Genomic DNA, 16,171 nt, shown 5'->3' with positions numbered 1-16,171 from the left:
ATACAACCAAATTGTGAACATATTCCTTTTTTTAAGTCTTTTATCTATGATTAAAAATTAGCCGCCGTAGAAAGAGAATACTCGCAGATACCTTCTGTCCTTAATCTATGTTAGCCGTATTCATTAGATTTCAAAAAGGTTCTTAATTCGAGTTTCTTTATTTAAAAATCTTATTGACCACTTATTATTTACACAGTTACATTTAATTTTATATGCGTCAAATCATATGTTTTTTTTATATTTTATCTATGTTATCGATTGTAATATTCTCAATGAAATACATTTATTCTCGTTGATTGGTGTGATGATCATCAAACTATGATAATAGAAGGTATGGACATGACACAATAAACTGCGTTATCCACGGTATTTCTTCTGTGCTACCATTTTTGAGGCCTAAGGTGTTATGCCACCGTATCGAATAATTTTACGAGCACAACCCTTCAAATTATATTACCTTACCCACCCTTCATTCGAATCGAAACCATTTTATCTATACCTATATGTTGCTGGCAAGTTGGCGAACTAACCTTATTTATATTTCATATTTATAATATTTTTATACATATTCTGTTAGATATCTGTTTTTTATTGTTACATTTCTTTTTCTGTATAGCTTTCCTATATACCAAAAAAAATTGTTTTTTTTTTAATACAAAGCTATCAGCCACAGCACTATCTTGTTGACGGTAGATAAGTGAGAGAGACAGAGCTACCCTTGCAGATGACTTTGTGCCAGAAATTTCGGAATTGCTTTGTTCAAATTCTGCTTCATTATTATAACTTCCTGCTGTAATATAGGATTGAATGTAGGATGGACAGTTTATAATACAATCTTAGATTATACAAATAAAGCATCGAATATCAGAAAAAAATATTTAGCTAAATTTAAATAGCTAATTTGATATTATGCTGATTTTTTTTAATAAAACAAAACACACTGTTTTCAGTGTTGCTAATGCAAGTAATTTGTTTAAAAATTTCCAATTACTGCTGCATCAGGAATTAACCATGATAGTTTCCAGAGGGAACCGCGAGGAAGTCGACCTGGTTGGATATATTGCTAGCAATGGGATTCTCAGTCTCCATTACTAACAATCCCTTTCCTCCCAGTTGATCTACGTTAGCGAAGCATTTGTATGGAGACTATCTATATAATCAAAGAATACAATACATGCCCACATCAGGCTTAACAATGTTCAGAGAATAGATAAAAATTTTGCAATCTGATAGTATTGTTTCCGTGGCGTAATTGAAAACGCATTTAGGCTAGCTTTACCTAAGGATTTATGGTGTATTCAAGTAGTATTAGAGGATTAAAATTTTCAGTCACATTTAATAAAGACAAGACAAGGTGGACAAGGTTTAAAAGAAGTTATCAAGATTCTAAAGAATTTGACATCATAGAAAACTTTGGCCTCGGCTATACTGGATTTTTTTATGCAACTGCTGATAAAGACATTAGAGCTGAATAAAAATATCACTTTGTGTTTTTCATATTTAATTTTATTGTTATTTTCTACGTAAAGTTCTATATGTCTATAGAAATTTTATCGTATATCTATGACGAGTTATAAAAATGGACGAAGAAAAGACCCCGTAACTGTCTCGGCGTAAAGATAAATGACTTTATTAACCCTCACTACATTACATATATTAGGCATGAGCTTCCAGCATAGAATAATCCAACGCTTCCTTTCCCGTGAGATTAAATTAATGGTCCAGGGATGGGCATTTACCAAACGTGGCAACTACTGGCAAAACCTCCTGTTATGGGGAGGCGTATCTTCAACAGCAAACAGTTAATGGCTGATATGATGATCACTATATAAGAATTGCAAATTCATTTTTTCTTTATTTTCCAGATTTTCAGGTCACAGAGTAATAATTCTACTTTGTGAGAAAATAATGACATCCGAACATCTGGCTGATGTATTGTTGCTTTCCGTGCGGCCCATCTAGCGAAAACCAAATGAATGCGCGCAAATGAAAAAGAGATTACTGCAGTATCTAGTTATATGTAGATATACTGAAGCATAACGCTATTTTAATATTGCAGTACTTTGATATATATTTTTCATATAGGTAGTATCTCCTTGCCACAGACTAAGTAATTATTACGTTGTTTAAGAGTCGGCACCGCTTATATATTGACGAAGCTGGAAAATGAATTTATGCAACCACCTAAAAATATATACAAAATACACATCATGAATATTCATAGTGTCCTACTAATACTAACATATGCTTTTACTTTTACTTTATAGTATACAATTTTCAAAATGTAGACTATAAAGTAGTAGTCTGTAGGCGACAGTTACCACTTTCCGTCAGGTGGGCCGTCAGTTAACCGTCAGCCTAAGTTTCATAAAAAATCCTTAAATTGAATACATAGATTTCATACACACGTTTTTATTATTCAAAGTGATGCAGATCAGCTATTTGTATATATAATTGTTAAGTCAACTGTAAAACTTTATATTTATGGGAAAAAAATGGTGGGAACGGTGAATGTTTAGTTTAAATTGAAGAGCTGTAGTTTGAGTATACATAAATAAGCTATAGGACAATGATTAACTCTTTATCATCATCATATCGGCCTTTAACTGTCCACTGCTGAACATAAGCCCTTGAGGAGTCTTGCCAGTAGCTGTCACGCTTGCCAGGCGGATTGGCAACCGCAGTTAGGCTTTAGAAATGTTTTAAGAAGGACGATGCCGCCCATCCCTCGCCCTCCTTAGTCGGCTCTTACGACTTCCACGGGATAGGAAGGGGTGGCCTATTCTATGCCGGGACCACACGGCCTAATACAATGAGTAATTGTTGAATATTACTTGTAGAAAAATAACAATTTTCGAGTTTCTATACATGACGCCGGCAGACATTTCTGCTTTAAAAATGGATACCAATTGCCATTTAGGAAAAGGAGATTTTATATTTTTTGTCTTAATTTTCTTTTTATTAGCAAAATAGTATCTAATAGTAAATAGCATTGCATCTGCCGTAAATATTTGCAATATTACATGAACGGTATTACTAGCATGTTGTCGGTCTTTTAAAGAGGGGTGTTTTTGATATCGAAAATACTAGTATAGAGAGAAAATCTCTGAAAATCCTTGAAACTCCAATAATGATTTACGGCATAATTTTCTCGGTTCGAACAATATTCCTGCCAAAATTATATCTAATAATCAAATGCAACCCAAAGAAATAATCCGATTAGAAGTGTAAACAAATTTCTAGTTTCATTTACCCGAAGCCACTAACAGACACTGGCTACAAAGTAATAGTAGTTAATAATCCTATTATCATATAAAACCGTAGACCGAACAATTCCATTTAATGAAGGTTAGTTAACTAACTTAGCACTGCTAAAAGATATTTAGTTATATATGTATATATATTTGATTTTATTTTTTATTTTTGATGATTTAAGGTTTTTGTTAGCAAAATACAGCGTATCATGACAAAGTTATGGCACCAATATCTGTACAAAACTTTATTGATTGCAAACAAAAAAATATCCAAATCATAGACGAAATAATAATGTCTAAACTATTTTTTTATTCCAATATATTATTTGCACGTGACGATAGCGGAAATCATAGTTGATTTTTTTAAAGAATCGGCCCACCTGATGATTCTCTGTGACATGCCTAAATGCCTTAATTTGCAACATTTAAGTTTTTGCAAAAGGCTCTATGATCATTTGTTTTCACAATTCAATTGTATTTTTTTTTTATGTTTGTTACCTCATAACTCCGTCACTGATTTGGAAAATTACTTTTTTATCAGAAAGCATTTAAATATGTTTAAAGATTGGTCTTGTAGAAATTTAATCAAAATCAGTTCAATAATTTAATTAGTAAATTAAAATAACTGGTTTTGAAGTAATACTAATAGTAACAATAAAATAGTTTTTTTTCCTCACTATACCAGTAGTACATCTATAATATAATATTCTTTTTTTATACAACTTAGAATGGCAAACAAGCTGACGGCCCACCTGATGTAAAGTGGTAATCGTTGCCTATAGACATGAGCAGTACCATGGACATAACAGAGTATACTGTTTTATATTATTATTATTATTTATTTATTATATTCAATATAAGTTATTACAAAAGATCTATTTTTCTAGGTTACACAATATAATATATTGTGAAGATCTGGTGTCTGAAGTAGGACAAATCTGTGTTACATATCACCAGGCCCCTTATCCCACGGTATTGGTACATAATTTGATCAGAACTAAGTTTGTCCTATCGTGAAATATCTATATCGGTGTAACATTACTCGATCAAGTCTGCGGTTAATTATATCTGTCGTTCGCTACTGGAATTCTAAGACCAAAGCCACTCGCGGTATGTCTGGGAAATGATAGGTATTTGATAATTAGAAACATCTTGATTAACAGGGTTAATGATTTCTTTGCTATTTTACGTAAACGTAAAGCTAAATTTCATGAAAGATTAATGTAAATATGTAATCCTATTGTTGACACAGTATTTCACACCGTGTACCCGATAATGTATTATTAATGTCTAAATTATAATATAATTAAAATTAAATTACATTAATGAATTGAATGTAAACCATGGAACGTTGTAGAAGTTCTGGTAACAATAACCGTAGTCAATAATCCAATTTTTGGAAGTCGCACACATACAGTGGTAGCGGAATTAAATAATGTAATAACCAGTGAAAACTTTGATGAAAACTATGGGTATATACCTGAAATATTTTTTTGGAAGTTTTAATTATTAATTATTTGTTATGTTAGCATACAATTGTTTTTGCAGCCATAGATGGAGTTGAATTATAGAATATGCAGTTATATGGTATATTATTGTTATAATGAACTACAAAATTTTACTGATTTATGCCAAATATAATTTACATTCAGAAAATTTAATTTAGGTATATATATATATATACGAGTATATATATATATATATATATATATATATATATATATATATATATATATAATAACCAACTAGCATTAATATCTGATATTTTATGATTGTTTAAGTTATAAATGCAAAGTACTCCTGTAATCACGCCTGTAGAACTGTAGTACATTGACACGAAGTGCAAGTTTGATGTCCACTACAACTTTTATATCGATTAGTCAGAATAACGTCATATTTGACGCACATAGATGGAAATAGGTGAGTGGATAAACAATATTAATATGCTTACATAGATGTATTTCGTTATTATAGTATTATAGTCGATTGGTGGACGTCTACGTCCGTCGTACGTCGTAATATTATTATTTATAATTATTACAGCCGTTAACTGTCCACTGCTGGACATAAGCCTTCCCCATAAGGAAACTTTTGCCAGTAGTTGCGTCGGTAGGCGGATCGACAATCGTAGTTAGGCTTTTAGAGACATTCGAAGAGGGACGCTGATGTCCAAATCTGACATATAAATATGCTGAATCCCTATAATAAATATTTAATTAAAATCTTACTAATATAATAAAATTGTAAATTGGCTGTCTGTACATGGGAAATTATTTAAGAAAAAACAACAAGGGGTCTTAAAAACTAATATAAGACTAATAGGTACCAAAACTATAATTTTTAGAAAATATATCTATCTGTCTGTCGATATGTTTGTTCCGGTATCACGCAAAAACTACTGCATCAAATTGGATACAGTCGTCACAGTTGTATACCTGAAACCCTTTTTTGTCTTAATACGCCATCCAGAAATGGCGTATTTTGTTGTTTTTCTAACTTTTATTTTATGCAACTTGGAATGGCAAACAAGCTGATGGCCCACCTGATGGTAAGTGGTAACCTTCGCCTATAGACATGAGCAGTAGCATGGACATAACAGAGTATACTGTTTCGCCCATGATACTCCCCATGCGTTGCCATTCCTGAGGACTCAGGTGTTATTCCTCTGTAATTTCACTGCCATATTCCATTCAAGTACTTAATTATAAAATTATTATATATTTTTGTTCTATATTCTATCTTTATTGTATAACAGCGTTAATGTAGTAGGCAGTTAATTAAAAGGAAAAGAGAAACATATAAGCACAAGTTCTTTGTAGAATAAATCTGACAGGGGTGGTCCGGGCACGAAAATATTTATGGGATAAAACCAACTAGGGCAGTTAAAAGTGGACGGAGTTTTCTATCAGTAAAACGAAACACGTTTCCTTAAGAAATTGGGTCAAATACTATCCACTTAGTAGGTAAATTAGGAGGCTAAAATTTTTTTTTCGGTTTTAAAAAAATGTATACCTACTTAATATTTTTTTATTTCACTCTATATGTTGGATTAAATCAATATCGTCATCATAGATGTCCACTGCTGAACATAGGCCTCCCCATAGACTGCCATAAGGAACTGTTCTGAGCCACCTGCTTCCTGTAATGCATTTGAGATCGTCACTCTATTCAGTGAGGGATCTTATCATCCACAATCAATATAATTGATATCATCAAGAGTTGTCTATGGTGATGAAATGAGTGTTCCACTAGTACAGCTGTTTTTCAAAATATTTTTCTTTTAGGAAAACGGCATAAGTCTTTAACCCGTTTAAAACGTGTCAACTTTTAGTCAGTCAAATGTGAAATTGGTCGACACATTTTTTTTATCCAAATCCAAATAAACGCCTTTTTCAGTGCTACAAGTAATTGGATTAAAAATTTCCCAAATTTTTTAATTAGAATTGGTAGCTATTTTTTTTATGTAATATGAATACATATGTGCGTATTGCTTACAAATTAATATACAGGTATTAATTAAAATGGCGGCCATTTTCAATTATTTAAAAGTGAAAATAAATTGTATTTACTCAGTTATAAATCAAAGATAAGCATCATTGCGAATCATTATGAATTGTTTATCCGGGACTTTCAAATATAAAAATTTTGTATAGTTTTTATTTTTTAATTTAACCTTATATTTTTCCCATATAATTAGTAATAAGTGTAAATTATAACAAACCTTATTCACGCAGCATAGACAAAAATGTGACCTGTTTTTAGCGAACATTTTTATGAAGACGCTCTATCTATATAATCTAAGACCCTCCCATACTAACGTAATAGCTGAACCTATCTGGTTATTGTAGAAGATTTAAAGTATCTACCATTTTTTCCATTTATCCATATTTCTTTAGGCTTTTCGTTTTTAATTTCACTCTGTAATTGATAGATCTGGAATTTAATGTACTCTACGTCGTTTCCGACAATTATTTCGACTTCTTCAGGGTGAGTACGGTGCTTGCATCGCAGTGACCCGCTTCCTTTTATTAGTTAATTAAATTCCCGTCAACCATACGCAAAGGGTCCAGTTAGATGAGCAGAACTCCTTCAGCAATTCATAGTAGGCAATTTTCTTTTCTTTTGATCTTACTCTGCCTTTAATTTAAATCTTTCTACGTTCATATCGAGAACTAGCTTTGACAATTGAACAACTTTGTTAACACAAACATTGATAACTTTAATTTTTAAATTTCTATATAGAAATAAATGCCATGTTGTTCTAGCATAGAATGGTTAACCCTTCCTCTCCCGTAGGTGGCCTAAGAGGCGACGAAGGAAACTTACTCGTAATGGTCGAGGGATGGGCAGCAGCGTTCCTCTTAAAACACCCCCAAAGTCTAACTACTGCCAAAACCCCTTTTATGGGAAAGATTATGTTCAGCAGTGGGCAGTTAATAGCTGATACAACAATAAACAAACCAACCGAATTGTTATATAGCCTCTAGAAATATACTTACTATATAACTTTAGTCGATCCGATTATAATACTGCGAACAGACTGTAATTCGCCGACCAATGTATTTTCGTCTCTATTTGGGAGCAATAAAATCTATATTTGCATCTAAAAAGATCCATATAATAAGATAGGTATTTTCGGTGACCGTCTGTCCTTCACCCCTACTTTTTGTCGGTTTCAGATTCCGTCTCTCTCTACGTAATGGCTCGCTTTTTCAGTCCTCATCCTTACTTTTATTATTCTTATACCTAATCCGATTTCTTTATTTCGTATTATCTTGTGAAAGTTTACGCTGATTTAGTGTTTTAATTTTTTCAAGTCCTCTTTTTTAAGGGGATGTCAATTACTTAGCGGTGCAAATTATAATGTTATGCTAATATGTTTATTATACTTCTAAGGTTATTTTAAATTGAACTTAAACTTGATGCATCATTCTCAACCAGGACAAAACTTTTCCGGTCAAACCGGAACACCAGGAGACACGTAATTATTAGAATTTTCAACAAATATTAATAATATTTTTAAAATATTCCCGTCAAGATACCTCCAGAGGGAGATTTTGTACAAAAGTCTATTGCTTGGGTACCTCTGTCCCATTCGTGTTTCAACCGTGATGCAGTCGTGTTTGCATGGCTGTGTTTCGGTTTGAAGGGTGGGATATGGCGTGGATTTACTGGGTACAGAGGAATAACACCCGAGTCCTCAGGAGTGGCAACGAATGGGGTTATTATTTTATTAGTTATGGGTTATTATTTTATATACTGAAAATATGATACATGCACATGCATAGTGTATCTTTTCAAATTAAAATTTTGTAAAAAATTTACTTCGGATTTTTTTAACAACAAACGTTACTGGCTGGATAGAAATGAGTGCATAAATTGATTATATGCGCTCTTTCAGCGCCATGTTTTAATCTCTAGCTGTGTTGTTTTATGTGTCCCGTTTAATTTTCCAATTCAAATCATCTTTATTCAATTAGACTTGAAAGTACTATTACATTGTCATTTTTATGAATCTACTGCAGGATTCGGAATATGGTTATCTGCTACAAAGACCCTCCAAGACGAGACCACTGAGGAGAGAAAAAGATAAACTTACTACAGTTTACAGCCAATTCTTATATACTTACCTCTTCATAATCTAAAAAACTACTTGAATTTTTGACAGTAATTTTATGTAAGGTAAATTGTTTTTACTTTTTATGAAATTTACAGGTACATAGACATCGGTCATGAAAGGATTTCTGAAAATTCCCACAGGAACGTATGTATGTATATTATGTAGTTATATAAAATATAAATGTTTCTAAATGTAATCCTTTGCCATATTACATATAATTTAAATACAGAAAAATATATGAAGAAATATAAAAAATTTAAAATATGAGAATTATATTATATTCTCATATTTATGAAGAAGCGGGTAGATTTGGAATCTGTACTTCTACGCTTACACATAGCACCCGCATTAAGTGCTCTTACAAATGGAGATAATGAATTAAAATTTATTGAAATTGCCTATCTACACGTACTTCTTATACCTTATTCGAAAAGCATTACTGTGTTCGGCCCGCGTGTTTTACTTTCGAGAGACGATTAACCGCTAGACGAATTTATAATTAGAACCGTTTGCAATTGTTTAACTTTTAATTACTTTTCATAAGAATCGATCTTTGAGTAATAATAGGTACCTATGTTGACTTTGTAAAATCGTCTATTTTAACTCCTTAAGTTGTAATTGACAAATTCTAATTTTAATATTTTTTTTTATTAATTATAATAAACTTATATATTACTTAAAATAGTTTTTACAAACTTTAAATAAAATATAAAACTGAAACAAATTCTATAAAGTTATTTTATTTAAATAATTCATGTGCCTAATATCTGATTAAGTAGGCTTTATGGTTATTAGAAGTTATCTCTTACCATGAATAAATCGGCATTGAGCAATCCAATCACATAAACAGTTATCATTATCACACCCATATCCACTCGGCATCACCCTTATCACAAAACAAAACATGAAAAGTCAATACACGACACTTATTAATCGTAATATCGAAAACTTTAACACATGTCTAATGGCCATGTTCGAATGTCATGTGTAAATTTCGAAACATTCGATTTTTGAATTTTTTAAGAAATAATTGGCGGGATTATGACGAGGTTTTATTCTTTTTTTATTGAAATATGAGGCATTGATATCCTTGTGCAGCCAACACGCTTGCGCGGTTCTCCCGACATTGCGCGACTGAGTGAGCGAGCGAAACGATGGACGTATTCCGAATCGCGTACCTGTTACATTTTTGAGGGTTGTGCGCTTGCGTACATATAACCTAGTACGGAACCATTATACGGCTTACAATTATTAAGTTGGATATATGATATTTTAGATAATATAGAGTTTGTAAACGTCGATGTAGTTGGAAATGTTGACTTTATGCAGTGAATTTAGAGGATTGTTGTAATCACCGTCGCTAAACAAATTCGAAATTTCTTGTTTACTAATATTTAAAGCATCATTTTCAATATTAAAATACTTATTTATTTTATCTTTTCTAAAGTTTACACTATACAAAATCAATTAAATAAATAAAATTGTGTTATACCCCTGTGTATGGAAATTTGTTGATATTTAAATCAATAATTAGGTCTAAAGCGGTAATTCGTTCTTCTGGGTAGAATCGAATTTTGATGCTGCACCACTATCCAGAATTAAAAAAAAAAAGTATTAATTTTGAATTCTTGGTCTATATTAAAAAGCCTTTCGTGTATATGTAAAAAACTCTACTTAACAGTTTTATAGCGTCATGCTATTTTGAGATGTATATAAAATAATTTATATGGATTCATAATATCTAATTGTAAGCAGTTATAAATGTATAAAAAATAATCTTAATTCAATTTGAAAACTCTTATTCTGGAAAATAATATTTCCATTTTAAAAGAAAAATTTAATTATTTTTAAGCGGTAAACCCTAAAATGGGTTTATACACAGATTTCTAGGGCGATTAGTATTTCCATTGGCGTTGAGATTTGAAATCCTTATATTATAAATCTGAAAATTTGTAAATTGTTTGGATGTTTGTTACTTGTGGGCTAACTAACCTGCCTTTTCATCACCTTTCATTCTTCTTCGCCCCGCCTACGTATATCATAAGCGCAGGCGAGGTTACTATATCATTCTATAAAAAAAATACTATTATATATTTTATATATACTTTATTGTACTTGTATGTTTTTTATTTAATGGGTGGAAATGGAATGGTAACGTCGCCTGCGCTATCGGTATACGCTGGCGGGGCACCGGTGATAGATGATAGGTGAAAATGAAGGTAAGTCAGTTAGCCCATCATGAAGAAATCATAAAGGATTAACCACAATGGTTTCCAGGAGGAACCGTGTGGAGGCCGACCTGATAGGGTGTATTGTTAGCAATGGGCTGTAAGAAACTATTACTAACAATCCCTTTCCCCCCTGTACTTGTATGTTACATAAATAAAACATTATAAATATTGTGAACAAGGGATATTTGCTGTGATCTGTGTGTTTTATGATATATATACCTAAGTACTAAATACAATATATTTATATAAAATTATCAATTAACAGGTATGCTGACCCTCCTGGTGGGCTTAGAATAGAATAGAATAGAATAGAATAGAAATCATTTATTCAAATAAACTTACATTGAAGCACTTTTGAAAAGTCATTACATTTTTTTTAATTTACCGCTCGTTCGGAAAGCTGTCTCATCACAAGAAGAACGAGCAAGAAACTTGCGTGATGCTCTTTTAAATAATTTTATTATTATTTTACATTTTTAAGTTTAATTGTGTGAATACAAACCACCAATTAGCACTAATTCAATTAAATAATCAAAAAGAAAAAAAAAATTGAATACATAACCAACTGGTTAAACAATTAATAAGAGGAAATCAGTCATAGTGATTAGAGCAGACCAGTCCCTACAAGCAGCACCCGTTCACGAGTATGACGGATGAGCCAGCCATCACTGCGCTCGACCATATTTTAGGGAGCCCAATGACCCGGCCCACCACGCCGCCACAAGTCTGGACATTTTAGTGAGCATGACTACTCAAAACACTAGACCACGTCAAAGCTACGCTAAGCTTTCTTTCTGTAATGGATAAAAATGGAATGGAAACCCCGCCTGCGCTACCCGTATACGCTGACGGGGCTTCAGTAAGGGATGATAGTTGAGAATGAAAAAGCAGGTCAGTTAGCCCATCGTGATGAATACATCTGGCTTTCAGCACGATGGTTTCTAGAGGGAACCACGTGGAATTCGACCGCATGCTGGATTGTTAGTAATGCGGCTGGTAGTCCGCTTTACTAACAATCCCTTCCCTTCCTGGTGGGAGGATTGAGTAGGAGCCTCGGGGTAGACCCCTTTGCCCTGGCTTCAACTTCGAAGGTGACTACCCCCGGGTTTCTGGGTTCCTTCCTTTTTGAGTGAGGCATGGTATCCTATATTGTGGTGGTGAATGTTAGTGAGCAGGAGCTCTTTTAATTTTTTTAAAATAGATAATTAACTGTCCTATACCAGGATATTACATTAATATATATGGGCACATATATATATTTTTTTATATGATATGAAATAAAAATATAAATTATTGTCCCGTGTGTGTCTCGGAATATAATGGGCCACCCCTTCCTTTTCCGTGGGTGTCGTAAGAGGCGACTAAGGGAGGGCGAAGGATGGGCAGCAGTGTCCCTCTTAAAATATCTTCAAAGCCTAACTGCGGTTGCCAATCTGCCTTTCAAACGTAGCAGCTATTGGAAAGACCTCCCTAGGGGGAGGCTTGTGTTCAGCTTATGTCAGTTATGGACAGTTAAAAGTTGATATGATGATGATGATGATATGATAAAAAATATATATAGCCCGGAATTTATTCATCCTCCCCCCCCCCCCACAACTGCTAGTAAATAGATAGATAAAAAATATAAATTACGGATTACGTTCGCCGCTAGAAGTGCAACGGACCTCCCCCTGTTTGGGGGATTCACTGCACACAGCGCGGGGAAAAGGATGGGGTGGGGGTGAAGGAAGAAGAGGATTATGGGGAGAGGAAACGTCGCGTCGGAAGGAACATCATCCTTAGCCATCGCCTAGGAAATCCCTGGGAGTATGGCGGCCATCCGGAGGACGTGCACACAGCGGCGCAAGACCCCTTAGGTGAAGATGGGGGCCACCGTCGGCACGGGTAAACATTCAGTTCGCCATGCCGACCACGAACCCCTCCGAACCCCCGAACAAAAGGGACCCCGAAATTGCGGGCGAACACGTCATCCGGGATGTTGTGGGTATCTAGAGAAAAAATTACCTTTGTTTTGTTTTAGGTAAAGGCGTTTAGTAAAGTCTCTTACTCCGATTGTTACGTTTTTTTCTTTCACAAGACACAATGGGCCCCACACTAGACGAACCTGAGTCCTCACTTATCACTGGTGTCCCACCTGATTACCATTCTCTTTTATAACTTATTAACTTTTTGTCCGTCACTTCGTACGCGTGAATTTCAAAAATAGAAATACCAGTGAAATAGTTCACTTCTAGATAGGTACTTTTTTTTTTTTTTTTACAACACAGGGGGCAAACGAGCATGCGGCTCACCTGATGGTAAGTGACTACCGCCGCCCATGGTCACCCACAACACCTACGGCATTGCAGGTGTGCTGCCGGCCTTTTAAAAAGGAATATGCTCTTTTCTTGAAGGTTATGTTGTCGTATCGGTTCGGAAATACTGCTGCTGGAAGTTGATTCCAAAGAGTGGTTGTGCGTGGAAGAAAATGCCTTGAAAAACGCACGGTGGAGGACCGCCACTCGTCCAGATGGTTGGGATGAAATTTTAGTTTATGGCGGGTTGTACGATGGTGAAAATCTGCAGCAGGTATCAATCCGAACAATTCTTCAGAGCACTCCCCAAGATAAATTCGGTAGAAGATGCACAGAGATGCAACATCTCTACGCAGTTTCAGTGGGTCGAGCCGGACAGTAAGACGCCGATCGTCAACAATTCGAGCTGCCCGACTTTAAATGCGGTCTAACGGAAAGAGTTGGTACTGTGGCGCTCCTGCCCACAGGTGAGAACAGTATTCCATGTGTGGCCTCACTTGAGCTTTATACAGTTTCAGGCGGTTTTCTGGCGTGAAATACCGTCTCACCCTATTGAGCACCCCCAACTTTTTGGAAGCTATCTTAGCTTTTTCCTCCAGATGACCGCAAAACTGGACGTCGCTAGATATATCGACGCCAAGAATCCCCAGACTCGACTTATTATCAAGGGAAGTGCCTTGAAAGTGAGGTGATACGACAAACGGTGTCTTTTTTGCGGTGAACGCGCAGACTTGTGTCTTCTTAGGGTTAAAGTGAACAAGATTGCGTTCACCCCAGATCGAAACTTTATCGAGTGAAGTTTCGATTTCAGACACAAGTCTGTTCCGGAGCTCATCGGTATGTGCCCGCGAGATCTTTGCATGACCGGTGTATAATGCATCTCCTGTACTGTCGTCCGCATAACAATGAATATCACTGATCTGTAACATATCATTGATATGCAGAAGAAACAGTGTCGGAGATAGTACACAGCCTTGCGGGACACCAGCATTCACAGGTTTTAAGTCAGAGCATGCTCCGTCGACTACGACCTTAATGCTACGTTCCTTAAGAAAGCTGGCGACCCAACTGCACAATCTCGCAGGCAACCCAAACGAAGGTAGTTTTGAGATTAGTGCCCTATGCCACACCCGATCAAAGGCTTTCGCAATATCCAGACTAACAGCTAAGGCCTCTCCCTTATTCTCGATTGCCACTGCCCATCGGTGTGTTAAATAAACTAAAAGATCACCAGCCGAGCGTCCCCGTCGAAAGCCGTACTGGCGGTCTGAGATCAGCTGGCGATCCTCTAGGTACCGGAGCAGTTGATGGTTAATAACTGATTCCATGACTTTCGAGAATAAGGAAGTGATAGCTATGGGCCTATAGTTAGCTGGATCTGAGCGGTCTCCTTTTTTAGGGATCGGATGGACCAAAGCAGTCTTCCAAAACTTTGGGACTATACCTGATGAGTAACAGAGCCGAAAAAGACGCGTAAGAACCGGAGCCAACTCTGGTGCGCACGTCCTTAGCACAATTGGAGGAATGCCATCGGGCCCGCTCGACTTATGGATTTCAAGGGAGAGAAGTGCTCTACGCACTGATCTTTGCGTGAATTTAACATCCGGCATAGAGCTCCTACAACGCGGGATGGTCGGCGGTAGTTTCTCCCCGTCATCCAACGTCGAGTTTGATGCAAAGAGAGATCCAAGGAGATCGGCCTTCTCTTTGGCGTTCAGAGCCAACGAGTTATCCTCCCTGCGCAATGGTGGAAAAGATGACTGACAGAAATTCCCTTGTGCAGCTTTGGCAAGAGACCAGAAAGCTCGAGATACTTACACCGGATGTTAAGCCTTAGTGCCTTAAGTTAGGCCTTTGGAGATATTACCGAACAACGGATCAATATTTGGTACAGTAGTGTGTGATGGTAGTACAAACATAAAAACAGATAAAATTTCTAAAAATTATTCTTTTGATATTTATTGGTCTTAAGACCTCCCATATTTATTTTTCTTCAATCTACAAACATTGTCTAGTAACAATTTAATTAGATTAAGAAGATACTTTTCTCATTAGGGGCATTGAACGTATGATGTAATTATCAGTGATCAGGGGGGAAAGGGATTGTTAGTAATGGAGACCGAGAATCCCATTGCTAGCAATATATCCAAACAGGTCGATCTCCTCGCGGTTCCCCCTGAAAACTATCATGGTTAATTCCTGATGAATTCATCATGATAGGCTAACTGGCCTCTTTTCATCCTCATCTATCACCCTTCACTGGTGCTCCGCCAGTGTATCCCGTTAGCGCGGGCGGGGTTACCATACCATTTTCACCCATAAAAAAAATCAGTGATCATTCTAGAGTATTTTAGATTAATTTATTTTACCGTGGAGAGATTAAATATATACCTAATGGTTACCTATAAGCTAAGAATAGAAAAATCTATACCTATTTTAGCAACAAAGTAAATAGTGTAAGAATGTTTAGTTCATTTTGATAGTTACAAATTATACTTACATAATTTATTCACGTTTTAAACCCACATGTAAACGTCTATTTTAGAGTCCTGTAGTCAATTGGCAAAAGTAAATCTGTATAAAACGTCGATTTAAAAAAGTAATGAGAATGTTAAAAAGTTCCGGCCGGCATAGAATAGGCCACCCCTTCCTTTCCCATGGGTCTCGTAAGAGGCGACAAAGGGAATTTACTGGTCGAGGGATGGACAGCAGCATCCCTCTTAAAACATCATCAAAGACTAACTGCGTGGCAACTACTGCTGCCAACTCTCC

The 16,171-nt window shown here is 35.4% G+C and overlaps 1 protein-coding gene across 1 annotated transcript in view; it reads right to left on the bottom strand.

Annotated features, from left to right (window-relative positions):
- LOC113522899 (uncharacterized) overlaps positions 1–10,029 on the bottom strand; it is a 109,572-nt gene extending 99,543 nt beyond the window's left edge. Inside the window, exon 1 of the mRNA XM_026908740.3 lies at positions 9,684–10,029. The gene's annotated coding sequence lies outside the window, so the exon portion shown is untranslated. The remainder of the gene's footprint in view (positions 1–9,683) is intronic.
- Between the last annotated feature and the right edge of the window lie 6,142 nt (positions 10,030–16,171).

Source organism: Galleria mellonella, unplaced genomic scaffold (assembly GCF_026898425.1).
Source record: "Galleria mellonella isolate WM207_F2 unplaced genomic scaffold, CSIRO_AGI_GalMel_v1 utg515, whole genome shotgun sequence".
In the NCBI taxonomy this organism is placed as follows: domain Eukaryota; kingdom Metazoa; phylum Arthropoda; class Insecta; order Lepidoptera; family Pyralidae; genus Galleria; species Galleria mellonella.
The sequence above is the reverse complement of the archived record's forward strand: the minus strand, read 5'-3'. Positions and strand labels throughout refer to the sequence as shown.